The sequence below is a fragment of the Pleurodeles waltl genome, chromosome 11 (assembly GCF_031143425.1).
Source record: "Pleurodeles waltl isolate 20211129_DDA chromosome 11, aPleWal1.hap1.20221129, whole genome shotgun sequence".
NCBI lineage: Eukaryota > Metazoa > Chordata > Amphibia > Caudata > Salamandridae > Pleurodeles > Pleurodeles waltl.
This window is the reverse complement of record NC_090450.1, coordinates 963,945,015-963,971,591: the sequence shown is the minus strand read 5'-3', so window position 1 is coordinate 963,971,591 and position 26,577 is coordinate 963,945,015.

Genomic DNA, 26,577 nt, shown 5'->3' with positions numbered 1-26,577 from the left:
GCTATACAGATCACACTATGTCGCACCTCTTACATCAGTTGGAAGCTACTAAATGTGATTTTAACTCCTACTTCGTGATGCAGGCTGACTATGTCCTGCTGAACCTCAAGTGGCACTATTATGAGCAAGAGGAAAAAGCACACTCACTGTCAGCAACCCACATGTGACAACAGGAGGCTAGGCAAGCCATATCAGTGATTAAGGGTGAAACTGGAAGGCTCCAGACCCATGCAGTTGAGATAGCAGAAACAGTTTCTCATTTCATAGGCAGCCCCTATTGTTCTGAAGTGGCAGATGATCTTCAATGTGAGCAGGAATTTTTAGACGTATTCTACTACCAACTGTATAAGAGATGATCAGGCAGCTTCTAGGAGGGGAGGCAACAGAAATCTTGGAAGTAATCATTGACTTGTGTAATAATAAAGAGCCGGAGACGATGGCTTCCCTTATGAATTTTATAAACTCAACAAACACCTGCTGATGCCCCTCTTCTACAAAGTCTTCACAGAACTGGAAGACAGGGGTACGTTGTGTCAAGAGTACAACAAAGCCCATATTAGTCCCATATTGAAACCCAGCAAAAATCCTGCTCACTATGTGAGCTGTTGCCTGATATAAACATAAATATGGACATAAAAGGACCTGCAAACGCACTGTTGACGTCTCAAAAAGGCAATTCCAAGCTTTAAACACATCTCGCAAGTGGGTTTTGTGGCTGTTTGTTTGTCGAGGAAGTACATGCGTTTCCTAATAAAATGTCCTGTGGCAAGTGTGTAATGAAGCAGATGAAAATTTGTACTATTGTTGGACTCAGAGAAGGCCTTTACCTGGTTGAGTGTGGGTACCTTTTATGCACGATTGGCATGGTTGGGATTCAGCCTAAATTTCTGGTGAAAGTTAGTTGGCTCCTTCAGTGGGCTCCTACTGTGTAGATTGACTATGGAGGGTATATGAAGCTGGCCTTTCTTATTCACACCGGAACACAACAGAGCTGCCTATTATCCCCTCTATTGTTCCTTTTGGCTTTCAAACACTTGGTGGCTGCCATCTGTCAGGCTGACCACATTCAGGGCATTGTGATGCCTGTGGGTTGCAAAAAACAAATGCTATACATGGTCAATGTCCTCTTTTCCCACAAAGACCTGACTAACTTGAGAACACCCTTCTTACATTGCATAATTAAAAGCCAATAGTCCACTGAATGTTGTTGTGGCTCAGAGAATCTCCATCATCTCAGGAGGGCCTGTAAAATGATTTTCAACAGGAAGGCACATTCCTATACCTTTTTGTCATCTAAACACTGATTCCATTGGATTAATGAATGTACACACTCACATATGATTCCAGCATTTCTGCATGTCACTACTGATGCATGCATAGCAACAGTCAGGTAATGAACCTACAGCAATTGACATGTGCCAAGCATATAGCCAAATGAGTCCACATCAATGGCATGAAAATTAACATTGTGTGTAAGTACCGCAGCTCTGCCTGTGAGATCCATTATTGCTCCTGCAATTGTATATGAGAAATTACGATAGACGGCTTAGCTTGTGCAGGGAATCCAAGATGGCGGCCGGATTTCCCGGCTGATCGCCACTACCGCTCTAGCCCATCCCCCGACTACACGCGGCTCTCACTCACCCGCGACCGCGGATGCCGCGGACGCTGTGCGCCGGCAGCACGGACCGCCGCGGGCGCTTTTCAGCTTTCTGGTGGTCCCTGCCAGGATCGGGGCCGCAACGGCAGGCACCGGAGGGCCCCGCAAGAATATGCGAGCGCGGCGCTCGCTCCAGACCCGCGCTCTTGTCCCTCTCGGCTAAGCACGATTCCCGCCGCTTCCTGGCAACACTAGTTGGTGTTTGGGGCGTGTGGGATGCTCGGATGGAGCCGAAGATAGTCAGGACCCCTCGCTCCTTACGGGCACGGCAGAACCAAGACCCAGGAGGAACCAGAAAGGACAAAAGGCTACCGGTCCCCGGATCAAGGAGCACAGCAATCTTCATGCGAAAGGGGGCCCGCATAAAACAACCGACATGGAAAAAGACGCAAGGTACTCTGTTCCAACAATGTTTTCTAGCATGATGCGGCTTAAGCAAAGGTCCACGGAAAAGGCAGCTTGTGATGCGCAATCAAATGTGTTAGGAGTCAACGATGAGCATGTACCTGTTGCATTTACATCTCCTGAAGCATTCACTCCTATGTTCGATGCAGGGGGGAGGGAGCCACCCTGTCAAGAGACTGCCAGTACAAGTCCAGGAAATAGCGGGGAGGGGTTGGCCCTCCCCCCAATGGGGTGTGCGAAGCTATCTGAGCAGGAACTTAAGGAGTCAAATCAGAGGTCCCAGGAATCCATTCCAGAGAAATGTGTAGTACAATCTAGTCCATCAAGCTGCAAGTTAAATTTGCAACAAATTGAGGATATGGCCAAGTCCTCAACGATATATGAGACTACCCCCCCAGCTCAAGCCCAGAGGGGAAAAGAGGCGAAACCAACAAACACCGATCAGGGGCCATTCGATACAGCAGAAAGGTTTTTTTCTCTCTCCAATCAGTCTAAAGACTCAGATTTTGACGAAGAAATTCCTTTAACAGATTCAGATATTGAGAGTAGCTCTGCTGCAAGTATCTGGGTGTCGAACTACTTAACATGCAGAAGAAAATCAGTTGAGCAAACTGAAGCCAGGAGCAGTTCAGGGGCCAAGCTTAGGAGAGACCCGATTAAGCCTCAAGAGGAGGATGGTGAAATGCAGAGGGATTCTACGGCCACCCAACAGGCCTTTTCGAAAAGGGATTTGGCCTGTAGTACTCTGGTGCCCCCACCCCACGGGCGACCTTGCAGAACCTCCTTCTTTGGATCTTATTTACAGGACAATGGTTCAGAATCATGAACAGACTCAGAGGGAGAGCAGAAAAATGAAAGCAGCAAGCAGACAGCTACAACTATCTATTAAAAAAGTGGTAAAATCCTGCCAGGACATTGGTGTACACATCGCCACCATGGAGACTTGAACGGAGGAGCTGGAAATCGAAGTTAAAGCAGCAACAGCACAGACGAAGACACAAGGGCAGCAGATCTCGGATATTCAATGGAAACTGGAAGATGCTGAAAACCGTCAGCGGTGGAATAACCTGAGGATTTTGGGTATAGCAGAGGACCTCGAGGGGCAGGATACTAGGGCCTATATAGCTTCACTTTTTAAGAAAGCATTCCCAGACTTGAATGGGTGGGATTGAGAAAAGGAGATCCAGAGAGCACACCGCTTTCCGTTAATGAAGAAAAAACAAGCTTTGACTGCTACTAATAGAGACCAGAGTTACCCACGGGCTATTATAGTGTATTTTGGTAATTTTTTACTGAGACAGGCTGTGTTTGAAAAAGCTCGCCTCAACTCAAAGGTGACGGTGGAAGGTGTATCATTCTTTAGTAGGCCAGACTTCGCAAATGCCACTGTAGAAAGACGGTGGCGACTCAGGCAGATGATTGCTCAATTTCAAGAGTTGGGGGCGGAAGCCTACTTGCTAAGCCCTGCGCGTCTAAAAGTTGTCTACAAAACAACTACAAGATTTTTTCTTTCAGAAATTAAGGCAGGGGAATATGTACAGCAGCTGAAAACCGGCCAAGTGCGGGGGGTACGGGAGAAGGGGGGGAGGGACTGCCGTGAATAGTTGTTTATTTGTAAATGTATGTGATATTGATTGGGGTGGTCAAACTCCCCCTCCATTCCGCTCTCTACTCCCCTATTTTTTTGTACTTCTTTTTTGCCTTTTTTTTTTGTTTTTTTTGGGGACATTTATTGGTTAAGGGTTTTGATCGGGAGGGTGAAGATGAGGGGCCGCTTGTATGGATTGGCAAGCCATAAGTATGTGAAGGTGTTTTACGTATGGGCGGGCTAACGGGACTGGCAAATACCATCTTACAGGCTCAGGAGCCTGGCGATTCCATTTGTAGGGGTAAGGGTTGGGGGGTGGGTTAGAGGAGGGTGGGGGGGTCACAGGGACAAAAAGGACAATGGGACACGCAGCAGGGGGAGTGGGGATGGCTCTTATCAGTGGACAAGGTGTCAGGGTTTGAAAGCAGCAAAGTCGAACGAGGCATACAGGGGAACTACAAGGACCAGCATCTATAAAAATGGGACAGCAAAGTGAAATACGTATTGCCACAGTGAACGTTTGTGGGCTCAATAATAACAAGAAGCGGCAGTTTGTAGGAGAGGTTTTTAAGTCATGGAATGTCGATATCATTTGTATGCAGGAAACACATATTCCAGGCACACAAAAGCAGCTAATGGAGTTTTATGGGTGGAAGCTAGCGGTTTTTACACGACAACACACAACCACTAGAGGGGTAGCGATATTAACTCGGATCAGTACTTTGGTTATACATAAACAATTTGCTGATAATCTTGGCAGGCTGGCTCTGTTGGAATGCTCGGTTAAGGGACTAAGGTTCACTCTATGTTCTATTTATGGATCTAACACAGATGATCCAGAGATACTGGATTGGCTTAATCTAGATCTTACGACTTGGGCAACACCTATCATAATGTGTGGAGATTTCAATATACATTTAGATAGTAAAGAACCCATTCAGGAACAAACACTCTACCTGGGTAGAAAAAAAAAAGTTTTTAGGGCACTTCAGTCATTGGCCATTAATCATGGCTTGATCGACGTCTGGCAGTTGTGTTGCCCGCAGGATTCAGGGTCCACCTTCTTCTCTGCTCTGCATAAGAAATTAGTCAGGTTAGACTACTTTTTTGTGACAGCCTCTCTACAAAACCAAATAGGGGTCAATAGACTTCCTAGAATCATATCAGACCACAACCCATTGGTTTTGGCTTTGGAGACTGGGAGAAAGGGCCCGCAGCCTAGATCTTGGACATTTGATAGGACACTATTAGCTGATCCAGGGTATATCCATAAAATGAAGGAATGGATCCCGGAATTTTTAAAGATAAATCAGGGCTCTGCTTCTTGCCAGATAGTTTGGGATACTTTTAAAGCTGCTGTCAGAGGAGAAACCCTGAGTTATGGGTTAAGAAAGGAGAAAATACGCATGGATCAGCTAAAATTAGTTCAGACAAAGCTGGTTAAAGCTGAGCAGCGACTAGGGGAAGTGATCCGCAGTGGAGTAGATATTTCAGACATTCTGTGTGAGGTGAATATCATTAAGGCAGAAGCCGCCAAGATTTTTATGGATAAGGCTGCTGCAAAATGTTTAGTATATCGTCAGAAATGCTATGAGTATAGCGGGAAAGTTGGCCAACAACTGGCCTTAAGAATAAGACAAAGGCAGGTATTTGGGAGCATTAAAAGCTTAGTGAATGAAGAAGGCCGGATGGTACACAACGGTCCTGAGATTATGGAAGTCTTTAGACAATTCTATCAAAAATTATACACCCAGGAAGAACAGCCCCAAGAAGAGGAAGGGATCGATGCTGCGGGAATGAGATATCAGGTCAGTTAAGAGAGGAAGATAAGGCAGCTTTAGAAGCACCGATGACATTGGAAGAATTGGATATAGCAACTCGTGCCTTGGCAAGCGGGAAGGCGGCGGGGGGATCTAATTCCACTAGAATTCTATAAAGTTTTTTTTGTGGAGATATGTAATCAGCTATTTAACTTATTTATTGAAGTACAAGCAGGGGCTCCTCAACCGGCCTCCTGGGGGGAGGCTAAGATAGTAGTTTTTTTGAAAAAGGACAAGGAACCCACTCAGCCTGGTTCATATCGCCCAATCTCTTTAATTAACAGCGATGCCAAAATCTACGCTAAAATACTTGCTAGCCGCCTGAGTTTGGTAATCTCAGGTTTAGTATCTCCATGGCAGCATGGCTTCATCCCGGGGAAAAGTTCGGCAGATCATATAAGACGAGTTATTATGTTACTTGATGTTTGTGCAACAGCCAGGCTCCCCATGGCAGTAATCTTGTTAGAAGCGGAAAAAGCCTTCGATCGGGTCCATTGGCCCTCTTTATGGTCTATCCTGCGCAAAAACAACATCGTCCCGGGTTTGTCAAGGCAATTCAACAGCTCTACCAAAACCCAACGGCTACGATACAAGTTGCCGGGCTAAAGTCGTCCTCAATCAATATTCAGAGAGGTACGCGACAAGGGTGCCCGTGTTCACCACTGCTTTTTGCGCTATATATTGACCCCTTGATCAGGAGAATGATCCGGAATGGTCGGATCATGCCAGTCTCATTGAAAGGAGGGTGTACTAAGATTTTAGCATATGCGGACGATATCGCGGTGTTGACCACGGACCCCAGGACTGCTATATTGGAAATAGAGCAGGAAGCCCTGCAGTTTGGGAAAAGATCTGGTTATTTGCTGAACAAGAGTAAATGCCAAATATTGGTGAATGAATCAGTAGATTTTAAGGATGAACGGGTGCTGACACAGGTACAATATTTAGGTGTTAAACTTACAGTAAACCTTGACGAAGTGGTGAAAATAAACATGGGCCCAATTTTAACAAAGACTAGGAAAGATCTACACTTGTCACTCATGGGACACTGTAATGTGATAAAAATGGTGTTTTTACCCAAAGTACTCTATCTCTTTAGAACAATCCCTCTAGAGATTGGGCAAGACTGGTTCAAATTAATATAGGGATTGGTTAATAGCTTCATTTGGTCCTATACAAAGCCGCGCCGGGCTTTCCATTATATGACTCTCCCAAGAGAGCAAGGGGGGTGGGCACTTCCCAATTTTAAACTTTATTATCTGGCAGCAGTGCTTCAGTATGCACAGATACTTTATGTTACGGATAGACCCGGGCAAGATGCTCTCCCTTCGATATATACCCTGATTCTGGGCAAAGAAGCAGACGCAGTCTTCCTGCGGATTCTGGAACCCAGCTACTACAAAAAGGTTACATTTAAGGTAATTTATGCTGCATTTAAGGCATGGACTCAGGTTAAGCGTAAGATATGTATAGGACGAATCTGCCACTACACTCCCTTGTGCATTACCCCCACGCTTCCAGCAATATTTAAAGACCACTATTGCTTGAGGTGGAGTAATCGGGGTATTCACAAAGTCGGGGACTTGTATCACTCTGGCAGCCACCTCAAATCATTTGAGGAACTGAGTGCGGAATTTGCGCTGGAAAAAATAGACTTTTTTAAATTTTTACAGATTAGAACCTTTTTACTAACTAGTATGACCCAAGGTTGGCACATGGACAAGATTAAGCTAATGGAAGTCTCACGACACCCCATTAGCTGCGGTATTAAAAACCTGTATCCATTGCTTTTAAATGTTATACAAGATGACCTGGCGTCACTGGTTAAAAAATGGGAAGTACGGGTTGGAGCTAAAGAGACAGAGGTTTGTGAGTCTATGGAAATGGCACGGACTGTTTTAGTGTCTGTTGGCCCGCAAGCTCAACATTTTATGGTATTGTACAATTTATATTATACACCTGCTAAGATTGCGAGCTGGGGCAAAACGGCGGGAATTATGTGTTTACGATGCAGTTGCCCGAAAGCAGATCTCTGTCATATGTTCTTTCAATGTGTAAAACTGGGAAGTTTGATTACCGGGATATCCGATATATTGAAGAAAATTTTGAAACAGACTATCTATCTGACACCTCAAATGGTCTTACTGGGAGTTGATCATTCAGTCTGCAATAGTCGAGATAGATACTTTCTGTTCATAGCAATGTCAGTATTTCGCAACTGCATAGCATCTCTGTGGCGTGATGTTGATCCCCCACGGTTCAATCAATGGTTATCACAAATCTTATCTATGTATCACTTGGAGAATAGTCTGTATGAACTAAAAGGCACAGCGGCCTTTAAAAGATTCACTAGAGTTTGGGCACCTTTCTCCGTATGGCTCTTGGGCCTCAAGAATGTGCCGACTAAATAAGTAAATTTATGAGATCCCTAAGAGTAGAAACTATTATCATTGACTCTTGCTTAGAATGTTTGCTTCACCTGTACGACAATATTGATATATTTACGCTTCCTTTTTTTCTTTTTTCTCTGTTGTTTTTTTATATATATTTTTTTTTATTATTGCAAACATGTAACCCGCTGCGTGTCCTTAAAAAAAAAAAAAAAAAGTATATGATAAATTACATGGAGTAACAGGTTAGGGTATGTGTGACCCTGCAAACAATGTCAACAAACTACTAGCTGTGGCCCCACATGAAATGTATACTCATCGTACAAAAATATTTTCCACAAGAGTTTGGCATGCACACATATGTAATGGAATCAGACATCCTCACTTGAGGACAGGTAGATCATGTATTAAACAGTAGTGGAATTGATACCGCAAAAGTGCAAGGTACATCTTCTAACATGTTGGCACAAATACTGTAGCCAACAGTGATGTCACCCAAATCATGTAATTGTGCATTCCCTACTTCCCAAGGGAAAGTATTGCTCACTGACTGTACACAAAGGACAATATAAGCCATTTCACATGTATGATGGCCACCATCACATAAGAGACAGTGGTGAAGACCAGCACTCCTCACACACTGAAGACAAGTGGCCTGTTGGGTGCAAATTCAAATATGTTAACTTGAGCAGACACATGGTTGAGTACAGTGATCTATTACTTCATGTTCTTTGATGTTGGGGCTGACACACTGATGACAAGGGGATTTCTGGGTACAAATGACACCCACAACATGAAACAACATGAGATGATTGACCACTGTTCTCAACCATGTGTCCACCCAAGAGAGTATATTGGTAATGGGCTGTGCTCTATTGTGTCACTGGTCACTAGGACAATATCAATCAATAGTTTATATGGTCCTAATTTGGACCATTTGAATAGTTGGTAGTGATCATACATACAAAAAGATAGAAGCCATGAACCATCACTTAGTAAAAAAACATTTGGCAGTTAATACAGAAAGAAAAAAAATCATAAAATTAGATAAACGGTTTCATAAATAATTAAAACAAAGCTCTCTAAATAATCTCTGTATCTTACCCTATGCAAGAGGCTAAGTGCTAAAATAGTGCTAACCAATTGTTAAAAGCATGAAAATCATTCTAAAACAGGTTTATATATAAAATAAGACATAAAAACTACATATAGTAGCTCCAATTGGCAAAGGCTAGGAGTCAACCAGTGGAAAATAATGCCATAAGTTAATCAGTTCCATTAAATAGGATGATCGAATAGATTGCAACTTGCGGTTTTTAAAATTATATATGCTGAGGAACTACGAGTCACTTCAATTGGGGTAACCCACTGGCCATCATGCGCGGGGCTACATTCTTTCATCGTCGATAGGTCATACTAATCGTTTTATTTGAAATCCCAGATTAATATAGCAGGGTGCTAGTTCGCTAACTTCTAGACCGTTCTTCGACCGATGGGTTCAAATCTTGTAGGAAGTTGGCTCTGTATGTGCTATTTCAAAGTAAGGAATAGCATGCACAGAGTCCAAGGGTTCCCCTTAGAGGTAAAATAGTGGTAAAAAATAGATAATACTAATGCTCTATTTTGTGGTAGTGTGGTCGAGCAGTAGGCTTATCCAAGGAGTAGTGTTAAGCATTTGTTGTACATACACAAGACAATAAATGAGGTACACACACTCAGAGACAAATCCAGCCAATAGGTTTTTATATAGAAAAATATCTTTTCTTAGTTTATTTTAAGAACCACAGGTTCAAATTCTACATGTAATATCTCATTCGAAAGGTATTGCAGGTAAGTACTTTAGGAACTTCAAATCATCAAAATTGCATGTATACTTTCCCAGTTATTGACAAATAGCTGTCTTGAAAGTGGACACTTAGTGCAATTTTCACAGTTCCTGGGGGAGGTAAGTTTTCGTTAGTTTTACCAGGTAAGTAGGACACTTACAGGGTTCAGTTCTTGGTCCAAGGTAGCCCACCGTTGGGGGTTCAGAGCAACCCCAAAGTCACCACACCAGCAGCTCAGGGCCGGTCAGGTGCAGAGTTCAAAGTGGTGCCCAAAACACATAGGCTAGAATGGAGAGAAGGGGGTGCCCCGGTTCCGGTCTGCTTGCAGGTAAGTACCCGCGTCTTCGGAGGGCAGACCAGGGGGGTTTTGTAGGGCACCGGGGGGGACACAAGTCCACACAGAAATTTCACCCTCAGCAGCGCGGGGGCGGCCGGGTGCAGTGTAGAAACAAGCGTCGGGTTTTCAATGTTAGTCTATGAGAGATCTCGGGATCTCTTCAGCGCTGCAGGCAGGCAAGGGGGGGATTCCTCGGGGAAACCTCCACTTGGGCAAGGGAGAGGGACTCCTGGGGGTCACTTCTCCAGTGAAAGTCCGGTCCTTCAGGTCCTGGGGGCTGCGGGTGCAGGGTCTCTCCCAGGCGTCGGGACTTTAGGTTCAAAGAGTCGCGGTCAGGGGAAGCCTCGGGATTCCCTCTGCAGGCGGCGCTGTGGGGGCTCAGGGGGGACAGGTTTTGGTACTCACAGTATCAGAGTAGTCCTGGGGTCCCTCCTGAGGTGTTGGATCGCCACCAGCCGAGTCGGGGTCGCCGGGTGCAGTGTTGCAAGTCTCACGCTTCTTGTGGGGAGCTTGCAGGGTTCTTTAAAGCTGCTGGAAACAAAGTTGCAGCTTTTCTTGGAGCAGGTCCGCTGTCCTCGGGAGTTTCTTGTCTTTTCGAAGCAGGGGCAGTCCTCAGAGGATGTCGAGGTCGCTGGTCCCTTTGGAAGGCGTCGCTGGAGCAGGATCTTTGGAAGGCAGGAGACAGGCCGGTGAGTTTCTGGAGCCAAGGCAGTTGTCGTCTTCTGGTCTTCCGCTGCAGGGGTTTTCAGCTAGGCAGTCCTTCTTCTTGTAGTTGCAGGAATCTAATTTTCTAGGGTTCAGGGTAGCCCTTAAATACTAAATTTAAGGGCGTGTTTAGGTCTGGGGGGTTAGTAGCCAATGGCTACTAGCCCTGAGGGTGGGTACACCCTCTTTGTGCCTCCTCCCAAGGGGAGGGGGTCACAATCCTAACCCTATTGGGGGAATCCTCCATCTGCAAGATGGAGGATTTCTAAAAGTTAGAGTCACCTCAGCTCAGGACACCTTAGGGGCTGTCCTGACTGGCCAGTGACTCCTCCTTGTTATTCTCATTATTTTCTCCGGCCTTGCCGCCAAAAGTGGGGCCTGGCCGGAGGGGGCGGGCAACTCCACTAGCTGGAGTGTCCTGCTGGGTTGGCACAAAGGAGGTGAGCCTTTGAGGCTCACCGCCAGGTGTGATAATTCCTGCCTGGGAGAGGTGTTAGCATCTCCACCCAGTGCAGGCTTTGTTACTGGCCTCAGAGTGACAAAGGCACTCTCCCCATGGGGCCAGCAACATGTCTCGGTTTGTGGCAGGCCGCTAAAACTAGTCAGCCTACACAGATAGTCGGTTAAGTTTCAGGGGGCACCTCTAAGGTGCCCTCTGTGGTGTATTTTACAATAAAATGTACACTGGCATCAGTGTGCATTTATTGTGCTGAGAAGTTTGATACCAAACTTCCCAGTTTTCAGTGTAGCCATTATGGTGCTGTGGAGTTCGTGTTTGACAGACTCCCAGACCATATACTCTTATGGCTACCCTGCACTTACAATGTCTAAGGTTTTGTTTAGACACTGTAGGGGTACCATGCTCATGCACTGGTACCCTCACCTATGGTATAGTGCACCCTGCCTTAGGGCTGTAAGGCCTGCTAGAGGGGTGTCTTACCTATACTGCATAGGCAGTGAGAGGCTGGCATGGCACCCTGAGGGGAGTGCCATGTCGACTTACTCGTTTTGTCCTCACTAGCACACACAAGCTGGCAAGCAGTGTGTCTGTGCTGAGTGAGAGGTCTCCAGGGTGGCATAAGACATGCTACAGCCCTTAGAGACCTTCCTTGGCATCAGGGCCCTTGGTACTAGAAGTACCAGTTACAAGGGACTTATCTGGATGCCAGGGTCTGCCAATTGTGGATACAAAAGTACAGGTTAGGGAAAGAACACTGGTGCTGGGGCCTGGTTAGCAGGCCTCAGCACACTTTCAATTGTAAACATAGCATCAGCAAAGGCAAAAAGTCAGGGGGCAACCATGCCAAGGAGGCATTTCCTTACACAACCCCCCCCCAAACGAAAGAGGATGAGACTAACCTTTCCCAAGAGAGTCTTCATTTTCTAAGTGGAAGAACCTGGAAAGGCCATCTGCATTGGCATGGGCAGTCCCAGGTCTGTGTTCCACTATAAAGTCCATTCCCTGTAGGGAGATGGACCACCTCAACAGTTTAGGATTTTCACCTTTCATTTGCATTAGCCATTTGAGAGGTCTGTGGTCAGTTTGAACTAGGAAGTGAGTCCCAAAGAGGTATGGTCTCAGCTTCTTCAGGGACCAAACCACAGCAAAGGCCTCCCTCTCAATGGCACTCCAACGCTGCTCCCTGGGGAGTAACCTCCTGCTAATGAAAGCAACAGGCTGGTCAAGGCCATCATCATTTGTTTGGGACAAAACTGCCCCTATCCCATGTTCAGAGGCATCAGTCTGCACAATGAACTGCTTAGAATAATCTGGAGCTTTTAGAACTGGTGCTGAGCACATTGCTTGCTTCAGGGTGTCAAAGGCCTGTTGGCATTCCACAGTCCAGTTCACTTTCTTGGGCATTTTCTTGGAGGTGAGTTCAGTGAGGGCTGTCACAATGGATCCATATCCCTTCACAAACCTCCTGTAATACCCAGTCAAGCCAAGGAATGCCCTGACTTGAGTCTGGGTTTTTGGAGCTACCCAGTCCAGAATAGTCTGGATCTTGGGTTGGAGTGGCTGAACTTGGCCTCCACCTACAAGGTGTCCCAAGTAAACCACAGTTCCCTGCCCTATCTGGCATTTGGATGCCTTGATAGAGAGGCCTGCAGATTGCAGAGCCTTCAAAACCTTCTTCAGGTGGACCAGGTGATCCTGCCAGGTGGAGCTAAAGACAGCAATATCATCAAGATAAGCTGTGCTAAAGGACTCCAAGCCAGCAAGGACTTGATTCACCAACCTTTGGAAGGTGGCAGGGGCATTCTTTAAACCAAAGGGCATAACAGTAAACTGATAATGCCCATCAGGTGTGGAGAATGCTGTCTTTTCTTTTGCTCCAGGTGCCATTTTTATTTGCCAGTACCCTGCTGTCAAGTCAAAGGTACTTAGAAATTTGGCAGCACCTAATTTATCAATGAGCTCATCAGCTCTTGGAATTGGGTGAGCATCTGTCTTGGTGACAGAATTGAGCCCTCTGTAGTCCACACAAAACCTCATCTCTTTCTTTCCATCTTTGGTGTGAGGTTTGGGGACTAAGACCACTGGGCTAGCCCAGGGACTGTCAGAGCGCTCAATAACCCCCAATTCCAGCATCTTGTGGACTTCCACCTTGATGCTTTCCTTAACATGGTCAGACTGTCTAAAGATTTTGTTCTTGACAGGCATGCTGTCTCCTGTGTCCACATCATGGGTACACAGGTGTGTCTGACCAGGGGTTAAGGAGAAGAGTTCAGGAAACTGTTGTAGGACTCTCCTACAATCAGCTTGCTGTTGGCCAGAGAGGGTGTCTGAGTAGATCACTCCATCTACTGTGCCATCTTTCGGGTCTGATGACAGAAGATCAGGGAGAGGTTCACTCTCTGCCTCCTGATCCTCATCTGTTACCATCAACAGATTGACATCAGCCCTGTCATGGAAGAGCTTAAGGCGGTTCACATGGATCACCCTCTTGGGGCTCCTGCTTGTGCCCAGGTCCACCAGGTAGGTGACCTGACTCTTCCTTTCTAGTACTGGGTAAGGGCCACTCCATTTGTCCTGGAGTGCCCTGGGAGCCACAGGCTCCAGAACCCAGACTTTCTGCCCTGGTTGGAACTCAACCAGTGCAGCCTTTTGGTCATACCAAAACTTCTGGAGCTGTTGGCTGGCCTCAAGGTTTTTGGTTGCCTTTTCCATGTACTCTGCCATTCTAGAGCGAAGGCCAAGTACATAGTCCACTATGTCCTGTTTAGGCTCATGGAGAGGTCTCTCCCAGCCCTCTTTAACAAGGGCAAGTGGTCCCCTTACAGGATGACCAAACAGAAGTTCAAAGGGTGAGAATCCTACTCCCTTCTGTGGCACCTCTCTGTAAGCGAAAAGCAGGCATGGCAAGAGGACATCCCATCTCCTTTTGAGTTTTTCTGGGAGCCCCATGATCATGCCTTTTAATGTCTTGTTGAATCTCTCAACCAAGCCATTAGTTTGTGGATGGTATGGTGTAGTGAATTTATAAGTCACTCCACACTCATTCCACATGTGCTTTAGGTATGCTGACATGAAGTTGGTACCTCTGTCAGACACCACCTCCTTAGGGAAACCCACTCTGGTAAAGATACCAATGAGGGCCTTGGCTACTGCAGGGGCAGTAGTCGACCTAAGGGGAATAGCTTCAGGATACCTGGTAGCATGATCCACTACTACCAGGATATACATATTTCCTGAGGCTGTGGGAGGTTCTAGTGGACCAACTATGTCCACACCCACTCTTTCAAAGGGAACCCCCACCACTGGAAGTGGAATGAGGGGGGCCTTTGGATGCCCACCTGTCTTACCACTGGCTTGACAGGTGGGGCAGGAGAGGCAAAACTCCTTAACCATGTTGGACATATTGGGCCAGTAGAAGTGGTTGACTAACCTCTCCCACGTCTTGGTTTGTCCCAAATGTCCAGCAAGGGGAATGTCATGGGCCAATGTTAGGATGAACTCTCTGAACAGCTGAGGCACTACCACTCTCCTAGTGGCACCAGGTTTGGGGTCTCTGGCCTCAGTGTACAGGAGTCCATCTTCCCAATAGACCCTATGCGTTCCATTTTTCTTGCCTTTGGACTCTTCAGCAGCTTGCTGCCTAAGGCCTTCAAGAGAGGGACAGGTTTCTTGTCCCTTACACAACTCCTCCCTTGAGGGTCCCCCTGGGCCTAAGAGCTCAACCTGATAAGGTTCAAGCTCCAAAGGCTCAGTTCCCTCAGAGGGCAGAACTTCTTCCTCAGAAGAGAGGTTCCCTTTCTTTTGCTGTGTTGCAGTTGGTCTCCCAACTGACTTTCCTGTTCTCTTGGTAGGCTGGGCCATTCTTCCAGACTCCAGCTCTACTTGTTCACCCTGTGCCTTGCACTGTGCTCTTGTTTTCACACACACCAGTTCAGGGATACCCAGCATTGCTGCATGGGTTTTTAGTTCTACCTCAGCCCATGCTGAGGACTCCAGGTCATTTCCAAGCAGACAGTCCACTGGGATATTTGAGGAGACCACCACCTGTTTCAGGCCATTGACCCCTCCCCATTCTAAAGTAACCATTGCCATGGGATGTACTTTTCTCTGATTGTCAGCGTTGGTGACTGTGTAAGTTTTTCCAGTCAGGTATTGGCCAGGGGAAACCAGTTTCTCTGTCACCATGGTGACACTGGCACCTGTATCCCTCAGGCCCTCTATTCTAGTCCCATTAATTAAGAGTTGCTGTCTGTATTTTTGCATGTTAGGCGGCCAGACAGCTAGTGTGGCTAAATCCACCCCACCCTCAGAAACTAGAGTAGCTTCAGTGTGGACCCTGATTTGCTCTGGGCACACTGTTGATCCCACTTGGAGACTAGCCATACCAGTGTTACCTGGATGGGAGTTTGGAGTGGAACCTTTCTTGGGACAGGCCTTGTCTCCAGTTTGGTGTCCATGCTGTTTACAGCTATGACACCAGGCCTTTTTGGGATCAAAGTTTTTACCCTTGTACCCATTGTTTTGTGAAGAGGCTCTGGGCCCACCCTCCTGTGCAGGTTTTTGGGGGCCTGTAGAAGACTCTTTACTATTTTTAGTTTTGGTTGTCTCATCACCCTTCCCCTGGGGAGTCTTTGTGACCCCTTTCTTTTGGTCACCCCCTGTTGAAGTCTTGGACACCCTTGTCTTGACCCAATGGTCCGCCTTCTTTCCCAATTCTTGGGGAGAAATTGGTCCTAGGTCTACCAGATGCTGATGCAGTTTATCATTGAAACAATTACTCAATAGGTGTTCTTTCACAAATAAATTGTACAGCCCATCATAATTATTTACACCACTGCCTTGAATCCAACCATCTAGTGTTTTCACTGAGTAGTCAACAAAGTCAACCCAGGTCTGGCTCGAGGATTTTTGAGCCCCCCTGAACCTAATCCTGTACTCCTCGGTGGAGAATCCAAAGCCCTCAATCAGGGTACCCTTCATGAGGTCATAAGATTCTGCATCTTGTCCAGAGAGTGTGAGGAGTCTATCCCTACACTTTCCTGTGAACATTTCCCATAGGAGAGCACCCCAGTGAGATCTGTTCACTTTTCTGGTTACACAAGCCCTCTCAAAAGCTGTGAACCATTTGGTGATGTCATCACCATCTTCATATTTAGTTACAATCCCTTTGGGGATTTTCAACATGTCAGGAGAATCTCTGACCCTATTTATGTTGCTGCCACCATTGATGGGTCCTAGGCCCATCTCTTGTCTTTCCCTCTCTATGGCTAGGATCTGTCTTTCCAAAGCCAATCTTTTGGCCATCCTGGCTAACTGGATGTCCTCTTCACTGGGGCTATCCTCAGTGATTTCAGAGGTGTTGGTCTCTCCTGTGAGGGAACCAGCATCTCTGACTATTATTTTAGGAGTCAGGGTTTGAGGGACCCTGTTCTCCCTAGATAGGACTGGTAGGGGGGAATCTTCCTCCAATTCACTATCCTCTTCCTCTGAGTTGCCACCCTCAGAGGGGTTGGCCTTTTCAAACTCTGCCAAAAGCTCCTGGAGCTGTATTTTGGTAGGTTTGGGGCCCATTGTTATTTTCTTTAGTTTACAGAGTGACCTTAGCTCTCTCATCTGTAGATGGAGGTAAGGTGTGGTGTCGAGTTCCACCACATTCACATCTGTGCTAGACATTATGCTTCTAAAAGTTGGAATACTTTTTAAGAATCTACAACTGGTTCTAGAATCTAATTCAAACTTTTACAACTTTTTAAACTCTAAAAGAAATGCTAAACAGGATCTAACACAAGGCCCTAGCAGGACTTTTAAGAATTTAGAAAACTTTTCAAATTGCAAAAATCAATTTCTAATGACAATTTTGGAATTTGTCGTGTGATCAGGTATTGGCTGAGTAGTCCAGCAAATGCAAAGTCTTGTACCCCACCGCTGATCCACCAATGTAGGAAGTTGGCTCTGTATGTGCTATTTCAAAGTAAGGAATAGCATGCACAGAGTCCAAGGGTTCCCCTTAGAGGTAAAATAGTGGTAAAAAATAGATAATACTAATGCTCTATTTTGTGGTAGTGTGGTCGAGCAGTAGGCTTATCCAAGGAGTAGTGTTAAGCATTTGTTGTACATACACAAGACAATAAATGAGGTACACACACTCAGAGACAAATCCAGCCAATAGGTTTTTATATAGAAAAATATCTTTTCTTAGTTTATTTTAAGAACCACAGGTTCAAATTCTACATGTAATATCTCATTCGAAAGGTATTGCAGGTAAGTACTTTAGGAACTTCAAATCATCAAAATTGCATGTATACTTTCCCAGTTATTGACAAATAGCTGTCTTGAAAGTGGACACTTAGTGCAATTTTCACAGTTCCTGGGGGAGGTAAGTTTTCGTTAGTTTTACCAGGTAAGTAGGACACTTACAGGGTTCAGTTCTTGGTCCAAGGTAGCCCACCGTTGGGGGTTCAGAGCAACCCCAAAGTCACCACACCAGCAGCTCAGGGCCGGTCAGGTGCAGAGTTCAAAGTGGTGCCCAAAACACATAGGCTAGAATGGAGAGAAGGGGGTGCCCCGGTTCCGGTCTGCTTGCAGGTAAGTACCCGCGTCTTCGGAGGGCAGACCAGGGGGGTTTTGTAGGGCACCGGGGGGGACACAAGTCCACACAGAAATTTCACCCTCAGCAGCGCGGGGGCGGCCGGGTGCAGTGTAGAAACAAGCGTCGGGTTTTCAATGTTAGTCTATGAGAGATCTCGGGATCTCTTCAGCGCTGCAGGCAGGCAAGGGGGGGATTCCTCGGGGAAACCTCCACTTGGGCAAGGGAGAGGGACTCCTGGGGGTCACTTCTCCAGTGAAAGTCCGGTCCTTCAGGTCCTGGGGGCTGCGGGTGCAGGGTCTCTCCCAGGCGTCGGGACTTTAGGTTCAAAGAGTCGCGGTCAGGGGAAGCCTCGGGATTCCCTCTGCAGGCGGCGCTGTGGGGGCTCAGGGGGGACAGGTTTTGGTACTCACAGTATCAGAGTAGTCCTGGGGTCCCTCCTGAGGTGTTGGATCGCCACCAGCCGAGTCGGGGTCGCCGGGTGCAGTGTTGCAAGTCTCACGCTTCTTGTGGGGAGCTTGCAGGGTTCTTTAAAGCTGCTGGAAACAAAGTTGCAGCTTTTCTTGGAGCAGGTCCGCTGTCCTCGGGAGTTTCTTGTCTTTTCGAAGCAGGGGCAGTCCTCAGAGGATGTCGAGGTCGCTGGTCCCTTTGGAAGGCGTCGCTGGAGCAGGATCTTTGGAAGGCAGGAGACAGGCCGGTGAGTTTCTGGAGCCAAGGCAGTTGTCGTCTTCTGGTCTTCCGCTGCAGGGGTTTTCAGCTAGGCAGTCCTTCTTCTTGTAGTTGCAGGAATCTAATTTTCTAGGGTTCAGGGTAGCCCTTAAATACTAAATTTAAGGGCGTGTTTAGGTCTGGGGGGTTAGTAGCCAATGGCTACTAGCCCTGAGGGTGGGTACACCCTCTTTGTGCCTCCTCCCAAGGGGAGGGGGTCACAATCCTAACCCTATTGGGGGAATCCTCCATCTGCAAGATGGAGGATTTCTAAAAGTTAGAGTCACCTCAGCTCAGGACACCTTAGGGGCTGTCCTGACTGGCCAGTGACTCCTCCTTGTTATTCTCATTATTTTCTCCGGCCTTGCCGCCAAAAGTGGGGCCTGGCCGGAGGGGGCGGGCAACTCCACTAGCTGGAGTGTCCTGCTGGGTTGGCACAAAGGAGGTGAGCCTTTGAGGCTCACCGCCAGGTGTGATAATTCCTGCCTGGGAGAGGTGTTAGCATCTCCACCCAGTGCAGGCTTTGTTACTGGCCTCAGAGTGACAAAGGCACTCTCCCCATGGGGCCAGCAACATGTCTCGGTTTGTGGCAGGCCGCTAAAACTAGTCAGCCTACACAGATAGTCGGTTAAGTTTCAGGGGGCACCTCTAAGGTGCCCTCTGTGGTGTATTTTACAATAAAATGTACACTGGCATCAGTGTGCATTTATTGTGCTGAGAAGTTTGATACCAAACTTCCCAGTTTTCAGTGTAGCCATTATGGTGCTGTGGAGTTCGTGTTTGACAGACTCCCAGACCATATACTCTTATGGCTACCCTGCACTTACAATGTCTAAGGTTTTGTTTAGACACTGTAGGGGTACCATGCTCATGCACTGGTACCCTCACCTATGGTATAGTGCACCCTGCCTTAGGGCTGTAAGGCCTGCTAGAGGGGTGTCTTACCTATACTGCATAGGCAGTGAGAGGCTGGCATGGCACCCTGAGGGGAGTGCCATGTCGACTTACTCGTTTTGTCCTCACTAGCACACACAAGCTGGCAAGCAGTGTGTCTGTGCTGAGTGAGAGGTCTCCAGGGTGGCATAAGACATGCTACAGCCCTTAGAGACCTTCCTTGGCATCAGGGCCCTTGGTACTAGAAGTACCAGTTACAAGGGACTTATCTGGATGCCAGGGTCTGCCAATTGTGGATACAAAAGTACAGGTTAGGGAAAGAACACTGGTGCTGGGGCCTGGTTAGCAGGCCTCAGCACACTTTCAATTGTAAACATAGCATCAGCAAAGGCAAAAAGTCAGGGGGCAACCATGCCAAGGAGGCATTTCCTTACAAATCTGTAGTAGTCCTACTGCGGATTTTCCATGCTGCTGCCAAATATTTGGAAACCGAACTCACTATCAGCATGGAAGTGTCATATTTGCATATTCTATATACACTGTTTCGGTTTTGTGATGGCAGTGTTTTACACAGAGGGATAATCCACTTCCCACGAGGGCATTTGTACAGAGGACAGAAAAATAGGACATGCTCAGAGGTTTCCTTGCATAGATGACAGTTTATGCATTTGTCAGATAGAGAACTATTGGTTGGCCAGCAAGCTGTGAAGCTGTTGACTGCCAATGTTCCGTATCTGAACTGAAGTAATAAGGAACGAGCATGGGCTGGCATAGGGAGATCCAGGAAGCTTTCAGGCAGAGGTTCATGCTTAACCAGCAGAAACTCTGCTGTCAACCGACCCAACCCAATTGAGGCGAGGGATTCCTCATGGATCTTTTCCCAATAGCGGTCTTTGATCAGGCGTTTTGCATTGCCAGGGATCATCTCGGGATTCTCCCAATACTGGGCTAAGTTCAGTTTAACCCAAGCCGCCCTCATCTCCCTAAGCCACCGTACTTTTTCCCATCCATAGCAAGGTCACTAGGACAATAGGCAAGGCACATCGGCAGACCTGCCAACTCACACAATGCCCCTGTTTGACAAACAATATTGGCTCCCCTCACATGGTCTCTAGATGAGGAGCCAATATCACAGGGTAGTAGGAAAAACAAACTGAAAACCACTGTAAAAAGTGATTTTTAGCTCATTTTCAGAGGCTTTTAGCTTCCGATGTCCATGAAAGGGAGTGAAAACACCCAAAGACATCGGCAGAAGCCTCAGCAAGTTTTTATTTTGTTTTTTTTTAGCTGGGGTTTGGGGCCAGGGTGGGGACAAAAGTGCCTCTCAGGTGCTTCTCTTCACAAAGCTACGCCCCTCCAAGTCCCTGCCCCCTCCTCACAAGTTGAGGTTTTTGGTGAAGTTGGCAGCTCTGCATCAGTATGCACCAACTACCATACCTACACAAACAAGAGCTCACCTGGTGTATCGCACATGGGCCACATCCAATTGTCCTTGGGAGATGGCTACCTCTAACACATCAACCTGATAGTATAACAGGCAGGAATCTGACCAGGACTCACCCCCTTGTAGCTAATGTGCTACCCTCAAATGCCAATCAAGCTCAGGGCACACCACCGCCAGTACGTGGGCCATCAGGGGGGTCAGGATCCTGTGTGTGCAATGCCTACATTGGGAGGACAGCCTCAGCTGGACCTCTGTGATCTTCTGGCCCCAGGATCTAAGTTCCGCCCACATTTTCCAACTTTGGATGTTCCACTGGCGGGCATTAACCTGAATGGCAACAAGCACAGAGAAACAAATACATACTCTTGGAGTCATCTGCTGATTATCCTCAACCCTGACCTACACTGACTAAGCAAGCTTAATGACATCATGTAGCCCAGGTCCAAGCAATATATATTGGGATGTATGTCACAATGACACAACACACCATTGTTACCTTCTGAAGGGTAAACTACTTGTGCAGGATTGTACATACACCGTAACATCTAGGCACAATGAGTTGCTGCAAATGATTCACACAGGCAACTACCATGAAACCGACTACACCCTAAGACTTAGGTGGTAATGGAAGGTGTCACTGAAAGCTTCTTCTCTGTCTATGTGATGACATGTTGTCTACCTAATGGAATCTCATACTACTTCTGAGTAGGTTTGTATGGTATGCACAAGCAACACCTGTTACCATATGTGGCACTCTGAATGAGGTGACATCCAACATAGCAAGGAATGTTTGGTGGAATTGGCTGCATGTTACAAAGCTAGTGATTCACGGCATGATTTCCCATGAAATGAACCAACTATCTACACTGTGTGTTTGTCACTTGTACACTAGGCCTGCACTACACAAACACAACTTATGGAAAGTTGCAAAAGACCTGTGGGACTAAGGGACCTGTTACAAGTCACTACCACACATTGACAATGAGGGTCAATAGAAATGGAAATGAGTTCCATTTCTAATGTAGTCAATGTAAAAGCATTCAGACCAATTCTTGCTTATGAATGGCCACATCCTAAGATCAGAAGGTCTACATTAAGTGGGCTCAATTCCTCACTTGCATAGCCACAGTTATTGTGCACCAGCCTGGGCTACGTCCCATTCTGTGAAAATACTTTGGCAGGCCTTGTCTTCTGCAGGCCTAGCATACATAGCCTACATGAACATCATATTTCCATCACTTCCATGCATGGCAGTACATCCTGTGGCCAACCTATATATGAGAGCCCAGGGTTGTGTGGCACTCTGAGGGACTCTATGAGATTTACTTTGTTGTCATACCACACATTGCCAAGGCCAGATATGGGCTGAGTGATCAGTGGGAATTTACACATTGTTACCAACATCCTCTATTGTCTCAAACAGATACATACACAGCTCATACTGTTATGCCAATACATTTACAGTATTATTTACCATCATCAGATATGTCTTTGTTCGTCTGTAAAGTTCACTTGCATAGACATATACATGCAAAACAAGGATGATCTATGGCTTATCACACAACACTATGGTCATTTGTTATGTACAGAGTACAGGGCTCCACACCACAACCTATATATCCTAAATATGGAGCACAGATTGTGACAATAGGGCCCCAAATAACTCACTGGGACTCAGAGGCATATTGTAGCCTGTCTGTGAGGAATGAAAGGGTAATGCTGAACAGAGTCAAATATGCCAATAAGGTGGCTACCTGCTCCTCTGCTGAGTCATAGAGATGGCCATACAGGGGAAGAACCTCTTCCAATAGCCTCTCAAGCTCCTCTGGAGAGAAGGCAGGGTCCCTTTCACATGCTTGGCCTAGCATGATTGCACCCAGAGGCAGCACACAGCAGCTGACATGGTGGAGGTGTTGAAGGCAGCAGTGTCAGTAGGCAAGTGATTTATTTTCTAAAATGCAGCATAAAGTCCAATGAACGAGGTCAGGCATCAGCCATTTTGGTGGTTGAAACCACAGTTTTGTAGACTGTAAAATGCATCACAACTTTTATAACTGTGCACGTAACATCTCAAAATATATTAACCCCCCTAGATATATAGATTCTCCGACACAATCATCAGTGTAGTGCGTTGCTGGTCACAGATGCCATTTTACCATGGTGGACTGTAACCCACCCCGTGACAGCATTTTTGCCAGTCAAAACATACTTTACACTATTAAGCTCCACAGCACAAGAGGAGCAGATAGGTACGTCATGTGCACATATATGTTTTAGACACATGTCTAGACAAACATAGAAGTCATAGTATAGTAGGTGTAATGTATTTTCGGTCTGTAATGTTCTGTCACATGCCTTTGTTGTCACTCATCCGATATGTGGGTCTGGACACAGTGACTAATGCGCCAAATCATTTGATTCCACAATTAAGTATCCTGGGAGAGGGAGGTGATAACATCCTCTAGTCTACCATCCATTTCCTGCCCTTCAGACCATGGAAGAATATGACGTGATAAAACGGTTCCATCTGAATAGACAAATGATCCCGGATTTATGTTGTGAGTTATAGCAAGATCTCATGCCTGAGAACACTAATCGAACATGTATACCACCCATTGTGAGGCTCATGGCAGTACTACACTCCCTGGTCCTTTCAATATACATTGGCTATATGGGCTGGTGTAGCACAACCAAACTCCAGTGGTGTGTTAATAAACCTGCTATCAGCAATTATGAAACACATTGATGGCTATATCAGGTTACCCAGACGTGAGGGTTTAGCCAATGTGAAGGTTGACTTTTATGGATTTGGTCGCCTCCTAAATGTGGTGGGAACCATTAATGGCACACGTATTGCATTAGTGCCACTGCATGCAAGTGAACAAGTCTATTGCAACAGGAAGAGTTTCCATCCTATCGAAGTGCAGTTGTCTGCTTGCTAGATTTGTACATTTCAAATATCTGTGCCCGGTTCTCAGGTTCAGCCCATGATTCTTTTGTAATACGAAACAACAAAATACCCCAGCTCATATCACAACTGCAACCAGAGAGGGCCTGGCTTGTTGGTACATAACATCTGTCCTAACTTTGTGTGTGCAATGCCAGGTGCTATAATCAGGAAGTGTGTGAATCAATGTAACACATATGTCTCAATACAAAACAGGAGACTCAGCATATCCCAAGCTTCCTTGGTTGTTAACACCACTGATAAAGCCAACTACGACAGAGGAAGTCTGCTTCAATGAGTCCCATGGAAGAACACGGTGGCCAGAGGAGTGGACTTTTGTGCACCTTGAAGCCCGATTTCGCTGTCTGAACAAGACTGGGGGAGCCCTCCTCTACTCACCTGGGAAGGTGTATCAGATCACCTTAGACTGCTGCATACTCCATAACATTGTGTTGCACAGGAACATCAATTACATCGCAGAGGACGGAGAGGCTGAGGTGCCACCAGGTGAGAATCTGCAAAGGCAGGGATATCCGAGGCTGGCTGGTCCTCTGGCAGGGTCTCCCTTCCTGTGGCTGCCACAGATATACTTGGGCTTGATGTTAATAGGGCACAGTAAGGTGTGGATGGTGGTTGAAAAGCCCTGCATTGGGTTGTGTGGATGTCCCTAAGCACCCTTGTTAGGGTGCCCATGTGTGCATTATGGGCATCCATTTGTTGGAATTTCTTCATTTCCTTACACTTAGCCCATCGTGCCTTGGGACTCATGATAGACCCCAAGACTTGGCTGATGGTATCTTGGTCAGGAGTGGGCCTAATGACCTCACTATGCTGGCTTACAGCATTCCTTCCACTGACCGAACCCCCACATGCCTGTGCCATTGGCACAGGCTGCCCTCTCCAACTTGGTCCTGGACCCTCTGTGTCTGGATTTGGATGCAGAACTGGAGGGCACAAGATGGTAGCAACTGTGCTAGGTACACGGGGGCATTGTTGTCTGTGATGTTACTGCAACTGGTGTGGGAGGTGCTGTTGTGGGCACAGTGAGATTCACTTTAGCCACCTGACCAGGCTGCCCAGATGGACCAGGACTGTCATCCATGTTCAGGTGTCCGGGAGTGTCGTCATCACTGAGAGCTTCATCCAGAAGGGGGTTGGGAGTCTGGTCAGTGGACAATGTGTAGCCAAGTGTTGTGCTAGCTGTTGGGAAATAAAGTACATTGTAATTGGGTGAAATGTGTAATCGACATCCAAAGGATTTGTGTCACTTTAAGTAGAGAGCTTGGACAATCTTACGTAGTAGATTAGCTGATTGTGCTAAGTTACCATGGTACTGAAGTTGTTGACCTGACATGTGTGATGCCTGGGGCACATTGTTGTCTGTGATGTTGATGCAACTGGTGTAGGAGGTGCCATTGTGAGCACAGTGAGACCCACTTTAGCCAATGACCAGGCTACCCAGATGCCAGGACTGTCATCCACGTGCAGGTGTCCAGGAGTGTGATCATCATCACTGAGGGATACATTTAGAAGAGGGTTAGGAGTCTGGCCAGTGGACAGTGTTTGGACAGGTGTTGTGCTAGCACAACCTGTTGAGAAATAAAGTAAATTGTAATTGGTTGAAATGTGCAATCTACATCCAAAGGTTTTGTGTCACTTTAATTAGAGAGCTTGGACAATCTTAAATGGTAGCTTAGCTGATTGGGCTATGTTATCATGGTATTGAAGTTGTTGACCTGACATGTATGAAGCCTGCAAAAGCTATTAGACTCAAGCAGCTCATTAGATGTGCTGATCAGTTGCACTTTAGATGAGAGAATGAACATGACATCTCACAAACATTTAATCCAACACAGTGGAGAGGTGATGTGTAGTGACCATTCCAAACCCTAGTTGTGTGAAGTACAGGCAAACTCACAGCATTGTTGCATATATAGCTGTAGCCATCATATGAGCAGTACTAAGTCAATGTGTTAGCTGTCACTAACAATCTGATGAAACAGACTTATACCTTGATATACATACATGGTAAGGTGTCATATCTGTTCTCAATAATTTCATTTTGAGATACCAGGACAAGAGCAAGCTAGATAGACAGATATGTCTCTGAGCTGTGCATGATAAGTAGATTGCTCAATCCTATGTGAGTGAACATAATTTGAGAGATGGCACACCGGTGTAGTAGGTCATGTGCAGAATGGCCTGTTTGATTTACAGAAACAAGGCCCCCTGATAGTTGTAGGCATGTCACTTGATGGCTCACAACACTACCTAAATGCTTCACCCTGAGGGGCGGGTACATCATTTGAAGGATGGCACACAGGTATATTTGGTCAAGTGTAATATATGGCCTATGGGTTTTTAGTTACAGAAACAGGCCCTCCTGGTAATTGCAGGCATGTTACTTGCTGGATCAGAACACTACTCAACTGCTAAACTCCCAGCGGTGGGTACATCATTTAAAAGATTGCACACCGGTGTATTTGGTCAAGTGCAGAATGTCCTGTTGGGTTGTGTTACAGAAACAGGGCCTCCTGGTAGTTATAGGCATGTCACTTGCTGACTCCCAACACTACACAAATGCTGTACTCCCAGGGGTGGGCACACAATTTGAGAGATGGCAGACAGGTGTATTTGGTCAAGTGCAAAATGGCCTGTTGGTTTGAGTTACACTACACAAATGACAAATTCCCAGGGGTGGGTACATCATTTGAATAAGGAAAAAAATGTACATAAATAAATAAATAAATTAATAAATACATATATATACACACACACACACACACACACACACACTAGAGATGTAC